We start from the raw sequence: 16,839 nt of genomic DNA on the forward strand, positions 1-16,839 counted from the left end.
TACAATATATAACCACATATTTCAGCATTATTGACGATACTTCCTCGAATTGCAAAGACAAAATTTTAATATAACATTGATCTTATATACTTGCATGCGAATATCGGTTAAGGCATACTGTACCCTCTCTTATGCTCACCAACTTTAAAGGTGAAAGTATAGAATGCAATATTAGTAAAGATTCAATATTGTTACTTTCATCAGAAAAGCTCTTCCTAAAAAACAAATTGTGGTGTAAATTCTGATAAGATTGAAATAAACTTGATACCAATAGAAGGAAAATTGTGACAGGGTATTAGTTTAGAGACGGTTCTCCTTTTCTGATATATTACAAAAACACAAGTATTGTTTTTGTCTGGAAATGTGCTATACAACTCAACCGATTGAATTACAAAGAGTTATGATACAAGTTAGGAGAAAAGAAACACATCTGAACAAAAACATATATACTTTAAATCATTCTGATTTTATCTACACATGTTTTGTTAATATCCTTGAAAAAACAAATCCGTTATTGTTTTAGTTTCTATACATATATATTTTACCTGCACTATTAATTTGTTGAGTTTTTTTCCTTGACCTACTTTGCCTTTGCATCTTTACTTGATATGTTGGGTTTCAATTTTCTTGATTTCTTGCTTATCTTAGATAAAGCCATAAAACTGGGTTAACACATATTTTTTTCTTATAATGTCCTGAACCAAGCCAGGAATATGTCAGTTGTTATCAATTGTACGCAATCCGTTTCTATGTTTGGTGGCGTTTGTTTTTATAGCAGTTACGTGTTTTTGTTTTCCGTTGTTTTTCCTCTTATAGTTTATGTGGTTCCCTTCGTGTTGATTAAAAACCTGTTTTTGATTTAGTAAAATAGATTGCTTACTATTGAACAGCGGTATACTGCTATTGCCTCTATTTATTTTAAAAATAGTGACTAAAATATTTTGCTGATTATTTGCTGTGTCCAGTAGCAACATGGTCTTGCATATTCACCAACAAATTGGCAGAGACAGGTCCAACAAAGCGCTGAACGACTAGGTGGTAGAATTACGGACAAGTTGCTAGTGGTCAATAGAGCTTGTAAGAGAGGGACACAAAATTTTCATAGCAAAGGTTACCCCATTAAATTGTGGTTGAAAGGATTCTTTAAAAACATCTGAGATTGTTGTTCTCATACTACATGTGGCATCGGACTCCACGTCCGATTCTGACAAAACATGCTAGTATATTTATATTTCCAGCTTGGTTCAACGGACGACACTTTTGTAGCATTTGTTTAAATTTCTCTGCTGGAATCACAGCCTCAGGAAAAGAGATAGTTAACCTACATCGATATATTTGTATAATACATATGGTAGAAAACTGTTTTTGGTATTTGTCTAAATACGTTTGACAATATCTCAACGGTTTGGCAGTTTGAAGACCGTTGTGCAAATATGTGACATAAAATTTGAAAAAAGAGATACTGTCGAGCTTACGAGCATTTGTAGGATACTGATTGATAGATTTATACCACTTATTTTAACATATCAAAACAATATACCTTTACATACATTTTCATTTGCATAATCATTTTTTACAATGTCAACCAAAATGCAAACAAAAGCAATTAAACTATAACAACAAAAAACATTGTTTATTTTAATTAAACATTCATTCGACAACAATGTTGAAGGAATCATTCGTATATTACATAAACTTAAAAACAAACAAACAAAAGCAAACACACACAGGTGTTTATGTTATCTAACTTTGAATCATATCTTTCAAATAATTCATTGTCCATTCATCAACACCAGCACATGTAAGAACGTCCCACAGAAGTCTAAAATGATCATAATTATAAAAATTTAGTCCATTATGATGTAAATCAATAGCTGTGTCTCCAGCCAGATCATACAAACAATTACCAATGTTGGCCAGCTGCTTATACAGACATTTAATGATATACATGGAACATTTTACGTTTCGATCAGGGTCATCATAGTTACTGTAAAAACAGTATGTTTCTGTAATACAGGCTGTGATCACTTTAACACCTGGAACATTCATCATAGCGCCACCAAAAAATTGTCCTGCGTTGGAAATAAACTTTAGGAAAGCTTTCACGTCGAATTCCCTTGCTATAGCATACGTCTAAAACAAACATATCATATACTAGGAAATCTATTTTTGTTTTTTTATTTAGAACCCTGTACGATAGTTTTCAATGTCGCTGAATGAAATAAATGAATGAAATTGATCAAATTCGCAGGAAAACGTCAGGTTTAGTAATGTAAAACTGTTTATAAACCGACCTGATACTGTTGTTGAGTATGAACTTTTTATAGCTATATATTTATCTTGTGTTGATCTTAATCTTGTAAATATTACCGAAATTTGGCAATCGTCTTACTTCTTCTTAAATACTTTGAAATAAGGTATGACTCCCAATGAGAAAACTATCTTACAAAGTCAAATTATCGTGGATTTAAGCAATTAATCAAATATATAACTATTTAAGCGAATTATTTATGTTATATTTGAGTGTTGGTCAGACTACCAGACGAATATATTTGTGTAATGGTTTAATGTTAATCGTTTAATTAAAATGGTTATAATCTTCATATATGGAAGAAAAAAGATAATCTAGCAATCAATCAATCAATCAATTAAATAATTATAAGACAGGTGCACTTTACTTTTTCAGCCATATGCAATGGAGTAATTTTGAAGGGTTGTAGGGTATGACGTCCATTTAAAAAAAAAACCGAAAGAAGACCTGAATATCAGTTAAAGAATAAAGACGTTCTTTTTATATGAAAGAAATTACACTTATTGTTGAAGATGTCTTGCTATTAAAAGGGGAGTGAAACTTAGTGCCCTTTAACCATCTGCGTTCTGATTTCTAATGACAAGGAGGTATATTTATATACATTTTTATTTCGATGAGCGGAATTATTACTGGGATGGAGAGTTGTCCCATTGGCACTCATAGTACATCTTCCTATGTCGATATATTCAGTTTAAACATTCAGTTTTCACCGACTAGCTCAATATAGATATTATATTTACTTTCGTTATTTAATATTCCTTAACTGTTACTAGTTGTATTTGTAAATCAAAGATTATAAATTTCTTTCAAAATATGTTTCATTTAATTGTAAATATTTACCTTCCGTTCTCCTACACAAACTCCTCCCGACACAAACATTGTTAGTATTAACAGAAGAAAAATAAGATGTTTCATGGCGAGTGATGGCATCATAAATGTGTTGGTATGAACAACCAACTGTTCAAATATCGTGAAAAACCAGTCTATTTTATACTTTCGTTTTGAATTGACTTTTAGTTTTACTTTCGTTTTGAATTGACTTTTAGATTTACTTTCGATATCATTTGATCTGTTTATTCTATTCTGGATATTGCATAATATTGTATACAAATTATGTCATCTTGTTTGTTTTTCCAAAACATTTCATCAAGTTGTATTGAACATTATAGATTAATTTCCTGTGCCTGAGGGAAATATGTGGATTTGTTCACCCAATAATATTCATATTTCCCGAGGGTTTTGCCCGAGGGAAATATGATTTTTCGAGGGTGAGAAAATCTTCATATTTCTCGATGCCAAGGGAAATGCATGTTTTATTCCACTGCCTATACCTTTTTTTTTACTTCTAAACAAAAGATATTGGTTTACATAATTGTTTTCCTGTCCGTTTGTTTTTCATAACTAAACACAACATACAGAATGATAATAAGAACCGATTAAAAGTTAACTATTCATTTATTTCTGATTTTAGATCTGAAATAGCTTTTAAAAACGAAATTACTATGATCTTAAAACAAAGTCATCAAAAAGTTTTAAAATATTAACGTCACTCAAAGCAATCCCGACATTCAGAGGAGGCAATCCCGACGTTCAGACGGGAATATGATACTCAGAAAGAAATATGAAGTTTTGTTCGACGTCACGTGGTATAGTTTAAACCAATAAGATGTTGCTTTCGCTATTAAAATCAACATGCAGTGGAATATAATCAATTATTTATCAGTATTGTTTTGTTGTTGTTAATCGTACATACATAGAAGTCAGACAAATTCTTTTTATTTTATGTTTTTTTAGTTTACGGATTGTTTAAGGCATACGATACAGTTACGGGGAGGCAATGACGTTGATAACGAAAATTGTCATTTTCACGGGGTCAAACGGTGACTTATCGGGAAAAGATGCAGTTTCGACTGATTTTTATCATTCAAATTAATTTTACATGAAAACGAGTTCATGGGCACCTCCTGTTTAAAATGACATTTGGTTTGATTACTTGTGAAGATTATGTGTACCAATGTCATGAAAAAGTCAATAGTGCATTTTTTTTTAATTTTGATTAATATAGAGAAAAAATACGGTTTTTTATCCTACAATCACGAACATTTGATAAATAAGAGTTATTTTTAAAAATAAAATGAACATTTATATAAAAACAGAAATTACAAAAAAAATTAGAAAAACAGCCTGTGTTACCAGTAAATAAACACGTGCATATTGTTTACATTGAAATCTGTGGTAACCTTTCATTCGAGGTAGGGGTAGTTAAGAAAATTAGTGTTAGTTTAAACTCTGAGAAGTTCAGGGCATATAAACGTTGAAAATATGCTGCACAGCCCTATATTTTGACCTTTGAAAAAATTGTGGTGCATATGAACTTTCAATTCTAGGATAAGATTTTTTTCAAAACCTCATAGTAAAAGTGGTACAGTTTTAGCCGTAAAAGGAGTTCCTATGGGAAATTGCATTGTCAATATTTACAGAAATGCAACCTATATAGGGTGAAAAAGGGGATCATTCAGAATTTAACCAAATTTGCTTTATTTCACAGATTTTAAAGAAATTAACTCAAATAAGAAGTTTTATAAATATTCAATGAAGATTGATAGAATCCTTGGCCTTAAATATGATGACTCAGCATAAATTCACAGTTTACAGTATGCATAGTTTACTTAAAGTCCTGGATACAAAATTAAATCATAATATTTGCATATTTGTAAGTTAAATTGTTAAGAAGTGCTTATATTTACTCTTCGCAGTCATTGAAACTCATAGATCCTTCCTGAATATTATTTATGGGGTATTTGTGTCCTTTCGATAACCCAAAAGTAAGCCGCAACACCTAAATCTGCTTTTTTGTCACCACGGCATAATAAATACAAGCTAGAAAAACAAAAATATCTCAAGAAAACTTACAATAGTGTGTTCTATCCTGAATATATGTACTAAATATTCCAAATTGCTAGAAACAGCAGAATGAGTTAAGAAACTTGAGGCCCCAGGGGCAAAAAACATAGAAAATTGCCTACCCCCTGGGTCATAAAACAAATAATCTAACTTGTAAATGCTATGATTTTATTATTTTAAAGTTCTTGATATAGAAAACAATAACTATGCTTGGAAGTTATGCAAAAATCAGATGTTAGCAGTCATCTCAACAACATTTTAAGTGAATTTATATCTCAGACTGGTATCTGCATACATACAACTATTGCAAATATGGCTTTGTTTGAACACTTCTAGTATATATAGTAGCTAAATTGTGTCAGATATATGGTTACAGATGATACTGTTGTGACAAGAATTCTAAATTGACCATTTGAGGCAGAAAATGTGTTCTTTAGTTGACAAATAGGCATACAGTAAGATGTGGACTGGAGATAGAGGCTGGATTGGATACTTTATATAATCTTGAATGTTGTAAGGCTTGACTGCTAAACATTACATTAATGATATTCTGATATGCTTTCAATATGTTATCAAAACAGTTTTTAACAGGTTCTAGGCATTTTTTATCAGAAAATATGCAAATAGGGTAAGCTGGCAATAATTAAAGTCTTGTTTTCAAATTCTTTAAAAAATTGAAACAGGGGAGGGGGTATAAAATGTATAGTAAAGAAAAACTTAGAGTATACACAGTGATTTCTTTAAGACTTTAATTCTGATAAATGAGTATTAATGTGAGAAAAACTGATTTTAGAGAGTTTTCTATTTGAATAAATGTCTGTATAGGTTGCACTTTGTAAATACAGCTAGTTCTCAAAACACGCCTCTTTTGGGGAGTAATTGAATATTCATAGAAAATAAATTTTGTTTACATACTGGTTCCCAGTTATGCTCTCTGTGTTCCATATCGCAGAGACAGAATTTGGGAATGTTACCAGTAAGTAAACACGTGCATATTGTTTACATTGAAATCTGTGGTAACCTTTCATTCGAGGTAGGGGTAGTTAAGAAAATTAGTGTAAGTTTTAAACTCTGAGAAGTTCAGGGCATATAAACGTTGAAAATATGCCGCACAGCCCTATATTTTGACCTTTGAAAAAAATTGTGGTGCATATGAACTTTCAATTCTAGGATAAGATTTTTTTCAAAACCTCATAGTAAAAGTGGTACAGTTTTAGCCGTAAAAGGAGTTCCTATGGGAAATTGCATTGTCAATATTTACAGAAATGCAACCTCTAACCAATGTAGAAAAGTAAACGCATAACAATACGCACATTAAAATTCAGTTCAAGAGAAGTCCGAGTCTGATGTCAGAAGATGTAACCAAAGAAAATAAACAAAATGACAATAATACATAAATAACAACAGACTACTAGCAGTTAACTGACATGCCAGCTCCAGACTTCAATTAAATTGACTGAAAGATTATGATTTCATCATATGAACATCAGGCACAATCCTTTCCGTTAGGGGTTTAGTATCATACCATCATAACATATATGAGAAGAACATTACCCGTATCATGCCAACAACTGTTTTTAGAATAAATGTGTTTAATTCCGATGCAAAGACCTTATCAGTGACTCAATATTAACGCCAAAATATGCAATCTTTAATGACTTGACAACAGTATCGTAATTATATCCCTTCTTAATAAGTGTATTCAAAGGTTTTGTAAGTTTCTGTATCGTATGCCCTTGATAAGTTGTCTACATTAATTAGCGGAGTGACAAAAACTGACCGTTCTTACTTTACGACTTTAATGGACCGGCATAATTGCAGGCTAGGACGGATTTGTTTGCAAAGCCAATACCATAATTCTTATTTTGTTGATCGGTCGTAGCAATATACTACGGTGCAGTTTTTTTTTAATAAGATATTGCAATCCGATAAAATATTTTACTTCTGTTTTTGTTTTTTAAAACTTTGATTTGGCACCTTAGAATGTTTAGGAAGATTTTAAGTGCTAATGCATATTGTAAACTATATTTCACAGTATCAAGTCCAATTTTCGTCGTTTTCACTCAGACTTTCGAATGTTTATCCGGTGTAATTTCCAAGGAGTGGTTAAAACAATTGAAAATTTACGTTACATCGATATATTCCAAATGTTTCGAGATAACAGGTACTTAAACCACTCTGGCTCGGCTTTTTCTAATACATTCGCGTCTTTGTGTTTCATCTTTTTGTAAGGTATAGTGACTTTACTGATTTATTTTTTCACCGAAACGAAGTTGATCTACTTTTCGTTAACGGATGACTTCAGGGGGAAAATATTATAACATTTCACTGGCTTTTTGCTGACTTTTGTGAACCAAAGGCAGGTGAAAGAGTTCAGTATTTTTTTTATTTTACTTTTTGACCCAAACAACCGAATAAAAAACACGAAATACGAAAAAAATATATTTTAAAGGAAGCATATATTTGGCAAAAATACAACATAAGTTTAGGTATATTTGATCATATTTGGTTTTTGATATTATGTACTAGTATTGAGAAGCTTAACATTATGTCAGTTTAATGATAGAGACAGTCAAGGAAGTAAACCGACATAAAAAAAAATCTGAAAACTTATAATTTACTTTAATTGTATCAAGTGCGTTTTCGCAGATATTCAAATTCCAAGAAACCTAAAAAAAAAAAAAAAACAATTTGTGTTCTTTTTTTATCAGGTTTTAATAAACGTTTTAAAACACCAGTACACTACTGTTGCCTATTTTTGGTTGAACTATCACTATGACGTCATTAACCTACAAATTTAACGTAAATAACTTTAAGTGACCATTTTAAGCATAGTTTTTGGCAACATAAAACATAAACCTTAACCTAGCCAGGAACGATCTATGAGTTTGACTGTCCTTCTGGTATCTTTCAACCCTCTTTTAAACTTCATCTAAATGTTTTGTAAATTTAAATTGTAGCAAAATGTCTTCAAGATTATAATTTGACTCATGTGTTTATAAGAATAACAAGATCCCAGCATTTTGGCAGTAACTACACTTGCCATTGAATTATAGAAGTTGGAAGCCGTTTAGCAAATAGGCAAGACCAAAAGAGGAAAATACTCTATCTAATAGACTCAGATGTTATAACTATCTGTATGGTTTTTTTTCAGAATTATAAGGTCAAGAGTAGTATACCGCTGTTCAACATTCATACGCCGATTGAGAGAAAAAAAAATCCGGATTACAAGCTAAAACTGAACACATCAACTATAAATAGAAACAATAAAATAACTACACACAGAAGATCAACAAAAACAAACAAAAATGCAACATTCATAGAAACGAACTATTTGATAACAACTGGAATATTCCTGACTTTGTACAGGACATTTTTAGAAAAAAATGGCGAGTTGAACCTAGTTTGTGGCTAGCCAAACCTCCGTGCTTTGTGGCAATGTTAAATATACCGCTAACATGACATCATTACACGACGGGAACAGAGAACATATAAATTTTGATACTTTGTGGTTTTCAATTAAAAGTGGCAAAACAATTAACATTTCATAATTCTCTTTTTTTAGCAAGATATTTACTATTCATCGATATTCTGTTATGTTCTTCGTCCCAATCTTAAATGTAATCTTTTAATTTTTTGGGGCCCTTAATAGCTTGCTGTTGGGTGTGAGCCAATGCTCCGTGTTGAAGACTGTACCTTGACCAATAATGAATTACTTTGTGACTTGGATGGAAAATTGTCCTATTGGCACTCATACCACATCTTCCTATATCGTTTTACAATTATAACTTTAAAGTCTGAAGATGTCCTCCTACTGCTTTAACCATATGTTATGATAAGGGGAAAGGGAGAACAGTAGTATTAAAAAAAAATCAAAAACAAACAAAACAAAGAACAACAATAACACACTGAACATTAATTATTACAGTGAAACATTGACAAGATTAAGTCGGCAACATTATCCGGGATATCATTTACACATTACATAAGAAATGAAAAAACAAAGTAGCACTAACATATTATGTGGTATCTAGTATTTCATCTTATCTTTCAAATAATTCATTGCCCATTCATTCAAACCAGCACATACAAGAACGTCCCCAAGAATTGTAACATAATCATAATTATAAAAATTAAGTCTATTCATAAAAATATTGATAGCTATGTCTACAGCCAAATCATACAAACACGTTCTTATACCAGCCAGCTGCTTAATACCACATTTAATGATATACATGGAACATTTTATGTTTCGATCAGGTTCATCATAGTCACTGTAAAAACACCATGCTTCTGGAATACATGCTATTGCTATTTTTACACCGGGTATATTCATCACAAAGCTAACGAAAATTTTTAATACCGCAATGATGAACCTGAAGAAGGCTTTCACGTCAAATTCATCTGCACTGGTAAATGTGTAGAACAAACATATATACTATAAAATTTGCATGGTTTATATTTACACCTCAAAAAAATATTCGAATTAGCTCTCGCCGCGATATAGCCTTTTTGTGCTAATGCGGCGTAAAGCAACCAACAATCAATCAAAACATACATTTACACTTTTAGACGACCCAAGATTTAATTGCTACCTATAAGTAAATTATTCATCCTAGTCCTAGGTGTGTGACAGTTTACCCATATAGAAAAAATCGATGCGTATGCTCACGCCTTTGCTATAGACTAAAGGTAACATTTTAAGTAGGGTCCTTTGAATTATAGTATGTTATCGTTGTAGTTGCTAGGTTGAGACAATTTAAAAATAAAATTTCCGCTAACTTAGTGTTTAAAGGGATAATCAACTAAGGGCATGTTGAACTTATTTAATGATTATGCTGAGAATGCGAGACATATACATCTCCTCAATTCATTTTACGTAATATAAATAAATACACAAATAAAAAGAAACATAAACACATGTAAGAAAAAAATAAAAAAATATCATATATGCACTTTATTCTAAATAAGCTGTAAGGGCATGCGGTACAGTGAAAATCCAATGATGAAATTTTCCTCAAATTATACTACAGATTGAACTTATGACGGTCCTCATGTCAACACATAGTCTTTGTGCAAAATTATTCCGTTGATTAAAAGGGTTAAAAGGTGCAAAAGTATATCAGACGAGGAAATTGTTGAAAATATTGCATAACGATATAAATATATGTATATGTATCTAAGAAGGCTAGATCAATTCCTTTTTATTTCTTTTAAGTTTACAGTTTGTTTTCATTTAAGTCTCTATACATGAATAAAGCCCACCTAAAAATAAATGTATTAATAATTAAAAGTCATCATTTACTAGTTGACATACACTATTCATGGTGACCTCAGATGAAGGTTTACAGTCCCTCAGGCAATGGTGACCTCAGATGAAGGTTTACTGTCCCTCAGGCAATAGTGACCTCAGATAAAGGTTTACAGTCCCTCAGGCAATGGTGACCTCAGATGAAGGTTTACAGTCCCTCAGGCAATGGTGACCTCAGATGAAGGTTTACTGTCCCTCAGGCAATGGTGACCTCAGATGAAGGTTTACAGTCCTTCAGGCATTGGTGACCTCAGATGAAGGTTTACAGTCCCTCAGGCAATGGTGACCTCAGATGAAGATTTACAGTGCCTCAGGCAATGGTGACCTCAGATGAAAATTTACAGTCCCTCAGGCAATGGTGACCTCAGATGAAGGTTTACAGTCCCTCAGGCAATGGTGACCTCAGATGAATGTTTAATGTCCCTCAGGTAATGGTTACCTCAGATGAATGTTTAATGTCCCTCAGGCAATGGTGACCTCAGATGAAGGTTTACAGTCCGTCAGGCAATGGTGACCTCAGATGAATGTTTAATGTCCCTCAGGCAATGGTGACCTCAGATGAAGGTTTACAGTCCGTCAGGCAATGGTGACCTCAGATAAATGTTTAATTTCCCTCAGTCAATGGTGACCTCAGATGAATGTTTAATGTCCCTCAGGCAATGGTGACCTCAGATGAAGGTTTACAGTCCGTCAGGCAATGGCGACCTCAGATGAATTTTTAATGTCCCTCAGGCAATGGTGACCTCAGATGAATGTTTAATGTCCCTGAGGCAATGGTGACCTCAAATGAAGGTTAACAGTCCCTCAGGCAATGGTGACCTCAGATGAAGGTTTACAGTCCTTCAGGCAATGGTGACCTCAGATGAAGATTTATAGTCCCTGAGGCAATGGTGACCTCAGATGTAGATTTACAGTCCCTCAGGCAATGGTGACCTCAGATAAAGGGTTACAGTCCCTCAGGCAATGGTGACCTCAGATGAAGGTTTATAGTCCCTCAGGCAATGGTGACCTCAGATGAAGGTTTACTGTCCCTCAGGCAATGGTGACCTCAGATAAAGGTTTAAAGTCCCTCAGGCAATGGTGACCTCAGATGAAGGTTAACAGTCCCTCAGGCAATGGTGACCTCAGATGAAGATTTACAGTGCCTCAGGCAATGGTGACCTCAGATGAAAATTTACAGTCCCTCAGGCAATGGTGACCTCAGATGAATGTTTCATGTCCCTTTTCGTCATATTTAACTCTTTAACTGTTTATTTCTAATACATCATAGGCTCCAAATTAAAGCGTGTTTTTGTACTTCGGACGAACATAAATCGTAGTGTGTTTTAATTTAATAAATCATCATTAAAGGCAAATCCTAATTGCATTTTTGTGTTGAAATTAAATAGCTATAAAGATAAAGTGGACATACTATGTGACATAGGTTATTTGTTTAATATATCTTTTTGTATGTACAAGATTTATTTGTAGACAAATGATGTTTATATGTTAATTTTTTTCTTCCACAAATATACTGGGCATAAGAAATGTTTTTTTTTATGTTAAAAATTATGCATGTAAACTTTTCATACAATAATATTGTTCTAATGATAGAACAAATACTGATTTAAAAGTACAAATGGAATATAAATCAGCTTATTTAAACTTTTTCCCATCATCTTGAAGACTCGTATTGTCCCGTAGATAACATTGAAAGACGACTTCACTTCCTTTACATTTCATATTTAAGTGTAATAGAATTCTCACTATGTGATTGTCGTAATATTCATCATTCCAAATCCAAAGTGAGTGTTTAATTTCCTGCATACATATCTGACCTCGATTTGTCAGTAGATATTTTTAAAGTACAGATCTCAAATCAGTACACACCCACCAGATTTTATATAAAGACATCATAGATAGTCCGCTACAAGGTATTCAAATACTGTTTTAGAACTACCCGCACTAAAAAAAATGTAATGTGCCAATAGATATACTTTTGTAATTACCATTGTGAATTTTAAGTAGGAAGATTGATACCTTGTTTCTTAGAATCTGTTTTGGTGTGTTAAAACATCTTTTTTGGAAGATTGTATAACATTCAAGATTCATTCATGTTTTAACTTGAATGCACGTCATATTTTCCAAAGCAAAAATGAAAAGCATAAAAATACTGCACTCCGAGGAAAATTCAAGACGGAAAGTCCCTCATCAAAAGGCCAAATCAAAAGATAAAACAAATCAAACGAATGGACAACAACTATCATATTTCTGAGTTAGTACAGGAATTTTCAAATGTATAAAATGGTGAATTGAACCTGGTTTCATTTTCCAAAGCAAATTATTGGAATGAACCTGTGTGTGTTAGTAGGGTGTATGGATACATGAATTTCTAATGTTCAAAAGTATTAATTATTGCTTAAAACATTTTTTTGCTGTTCTTCCTGCAAGCATTTGCAGTTGTCAGCTTTAATTGAAATGTTATAGATTTTGTTTACGTTTTTAATGATGTTAACATGTCTCATTGATGTAACACAGACTTTTCTTTTTAAATTGCAATGTTTCAAATAGGATGATTCGACAAATTATATCAATCGAAACAAGAAAATTCCATTGATTTTGTTTTTGTTAAATCAAAACATATTAACTAAATGTGTGTTGCTAAATAAGTTAGTAACTACTGTCTTACATCCTGTCGATGCGTACTGTTCACGTCTAGTGTTGCATTGCACAAGGCCATATGATTCTGAACCTAGTCAAAGATATTCTACATCATATTTGATTTGGATTGTTTTAGCGCATTTCGTGAGTCGTATTTAAACGCCCAAATCAAAAGTCTGACACCGATCTTGAGTTTTTCTTAGTCTATTTCTGTACACTGAATCTGCTAAATGTGTTCTGTTTGTCTGAGAGAATATAATTTAGTGTTTTATACTAGACGCTTATATAATCATATTCTCGTTGTTTCTGTTCCACTTTACCGATGAAAACTAAGAAGAATTATGTTCATTAATTGTAACTAGACAGTATCACATTGCTTCCTTTATCTGACGGTTTTATGGGAATTAACCAGTAAATATGCTCTTGTTTTGTTCTCATCCAAGAATAAGTTCAGTCTTTATACACGTAAATCGTTAATCATGTCTGCAAACTACGGATGGGTTGAACCAGGTACTAATCTCTGCTTCAAATCAGCTACGTGTATGTATAAAGTGGTGTTTTATAGTGGTATAGTGCATAGAGATTCTAAATTTACGGCAATATGTCTACGTTCCTATTTTGAAAAGGGAAATTTCAGTTCTAGAATTGTTTTTAAAGCAACGGTATTGTAGTAATGTTCGAATATCAAACTTTCAAAATTTAATGATTTTACAAACAGATACAGAATTGCACGAACGCACGTGTCTGTCGCATTGTATATACATGTCTTTATTTCAGCAATTCAAATTGAAAAAAATAAAAGCATTCATTAGAATGAAAGAGATATAGGGTATACGTCATAATCACATATGAAGTGTTTCCTCTAGAGGGACACTAGCTACGAGATGTATATAAAAATTAAATCGGATTTGTTCATTCATTAATGAAATTGAAATAGTGAAATAAGAACTAACTTTTGTCAGCCAATTTGGTTCAGAATTCAAAATAAGCAAAGAAACATCGCTAATGAGTTATTTACTTGGTATGAAATTCTATTGAACCTCTAAGCTTGAGATTGATTACACATGAACAAGACGTATTTAGCTAGTTAAAGGAAATGAATGTTAACATTAAAATGAAACAAAGGTACACAATTTGGGTGACTGATTCGATGCTCATCCTTATTAACTCGAACATTAATCAGAAGCCGTATACATTAAAGTACACACGAAATGCTGATACGTAATTTCAAGTTTATGCATCGTAAACTGTTTTATTTCATATATCTTTTATTTGGAAATACGTTTAAGTTTGTTATATGTCGAAAATGAGAATTTGAGTCAATCGGTGAACATGAATTTGACAGCTACATTGTACAGCCCCTTTAAGTAACTATGATTAAAGCCAAGGGGGCACTACAATATTAACTATCAGTAGTCAATAGTTAGTTACCAATGGAATAACATTGTCATCTCACAAACCTATATTCTAGTAGGCCAATATTTGGGGTATTATTAAGCAGAGTAGGTAAACCCTTTTCTCGTACGCCTTTTATGAATGTGATACATTTTCAGCAGATGAAACATGTATTCAATCATTTTTATAAAATTTTGAGAAATGTTTCAGCAATTATGTTTAAATTAGCTCTTGTAATGCGATCTCAGTAGGATCTGACCATTCTTTTGGATCATACAGCTCTTCAAGTATTCAAATAAATCGACTGGTTCCTGATTGCACATATCCCAATATGACTACTAGCTAATACCTGGAACAAAGTACCGGGAACCAGGATATCAAATATTTGCCTCTCCTTGGTTATTAAACTGTTGGATTAGGATGTCCTGATCAAAACAACACAAACACACCGGCTGTAACTATTTATTTTAGTTTATTACCTTAAATACATTTGATTTAATTTGTAAATTAAAAAAAGGTATTCATTTTTATATAAAAAAAAAAATTGTTTCTTTTCCTTAGCGGGTGTTTCGGATCAATGTCTCATTAAATTATAACCGATATCTCTTTATTCGTTTGCTATTATGTTAATATAAAATAAAGATATGTGGCATGATTGCCTGTTAGAGAACTATTCACCAGAGTTCAGTTTATTTTCAATTTATGAGTTTGACTGTCCCTCTGGTATCTTTCGTCCCTCTTTTATTGTGTTCAACAATTAGAAAAAGGCCCCAACATGATTTTGTTTAAAGAAATGAAGATTTTTTAAGATATTTTAAGTTGACAAACATTTTCTATAGCAACAAGAAAAATCTAAAAATCTTGATAATTTCTCCTTACCTCATGACCATAGAGTTAAAAGAAAATAGATACATTTTGCATACTACGGTATTACTTCCTTAATCCCACAGACTTAAGGGATACGGCATATATCTGAAATAATTGGTTGTCTCTGTCCAATAGCCTAAGCAGTCTTTCTACACGTACAACAAATCATTACTCCTGTCTGTAAGAATAAAACGAAGGTGTCTAAGTACATATGTTTTGAATGAAGAATATCTAAAAAATAAAAAAGGGCACACATACAGACATTGAAATTTTTATTTAGGGCCTTTATCGCTTGCTATGCGGTATAGGTTTTGATAATTACTGGAGGCATAACTGTGATCTAGATTGCTGACATATACAACATTTGGTCTTCGGTGGAGAGTTGTCTCTTAGCATTCATACCACAACTTCTTATTTTTATATTAAGGGCTATTTGATGATGACATGTGGTAGTTGTGAATCGATTGGTGTTGATTGTCTAGTAGAAACTGTACCAGGCTTTTCATTGCAATTTCCTTTATAAGGAAAAAACGCCTTTTAAAAAAAAATATTGGTGTATAAACTGTACCAAGTCACGTACAAGCATATCATTTGTTTGTTCAAAGTGAATTTGTCGAGTTTATACACCAATAAATTCCTTTAAAAAGGCGTTTCCTATAATAACCGATAGCGGTACGGTACGCTATAACATGTGAAGATGTTACACTGTCGTTAGTTAAAATATCGAAAGTTCAGATATTAGCAAACAGTAACAGGGAAAACAGAGACTATAACTTTATTTACTCTTAACGTCCGAGACTATGAGTGTAGATAGAATATCTATAATATGTTCTCACGAATACAGTCTTAAAACATCGAATAACTTGTGTTTTTTTCCCTGACCGATGGCACAAAATTTTTCAAACGCTCACCAAACGCCTTCGGGCACCGAATCGACCGTGCGAGGGCTGTATAGCCAGTTAAGGTCGTTAAATACTTCCATTTGTTGTTGTTTTTTTTTCAGTCATTTTAAACTTTTAGTACTATAATATCTTTTATTTTTTTCGCTGTATTATGTTTTAGTTTGTTAAAAGTTGTGATAGAACAGGAAAAATGCAAATGTACCTATCTATGATGCATTAATCGTGATTTCTCTTTAAGTTCAACAATATTGTTTCGATATTGTGAATCAATATTATAAATAAAAAATGCCAAATTGTAAAGCAATTAAAAGAAAAACTTTTTAGCGACATTCCTGGAAAAATTAATTAACTCATTTTTTTTCTCTCATTTGTTTCTCTTATTTCTGAATATAATTATTACTAATTAATGCTTGCTATCTAACAAACAATAGAAGGTAAACACTTTGCAAATATTAGTGATTTGTTTCTTTTAGTTAATATTAAAAACTGACGCACATTACCACTGGTAT

General features: G+C 32.3%; 1 long non-coding RNA gene across 1 annotated transcript; it reads right to left on the reverse strand.

Annotated features, from left to right (window-relative positions):
- Positions 1-1,616: 1,616 nt before the first annotated feature.
- On the reverse strand, positions 1,617-3,293 carry LOC139523247 (uncharacterized). Its single transcript, XR_011664583.1, has 2 exons — positions 3,152-3,293; positions 1,617-2,133 (listed from the first exon to the last, which is right to left on the reverse strand). It is a non-coding gene; the product is annotated as an uncharacterized lncRNA (long non-coding RNA).
- Positions 3,294-16,839: the final 13,546 nt, after the last annotated feature.

The sequence above is a fragment of the Mytilus edulis genome, chromosome 5, assembly GCF_963676685.1.
Source record: "Mytilus edulis chromosome 5, xbMytEdul2.2, whole genome shotgun sequence".
NCBI lineage: Eukaryota > Metazoa > Mollusca > Bivalvia > Mytilida > Mytilidae > Mytilus > Mytilus edulis.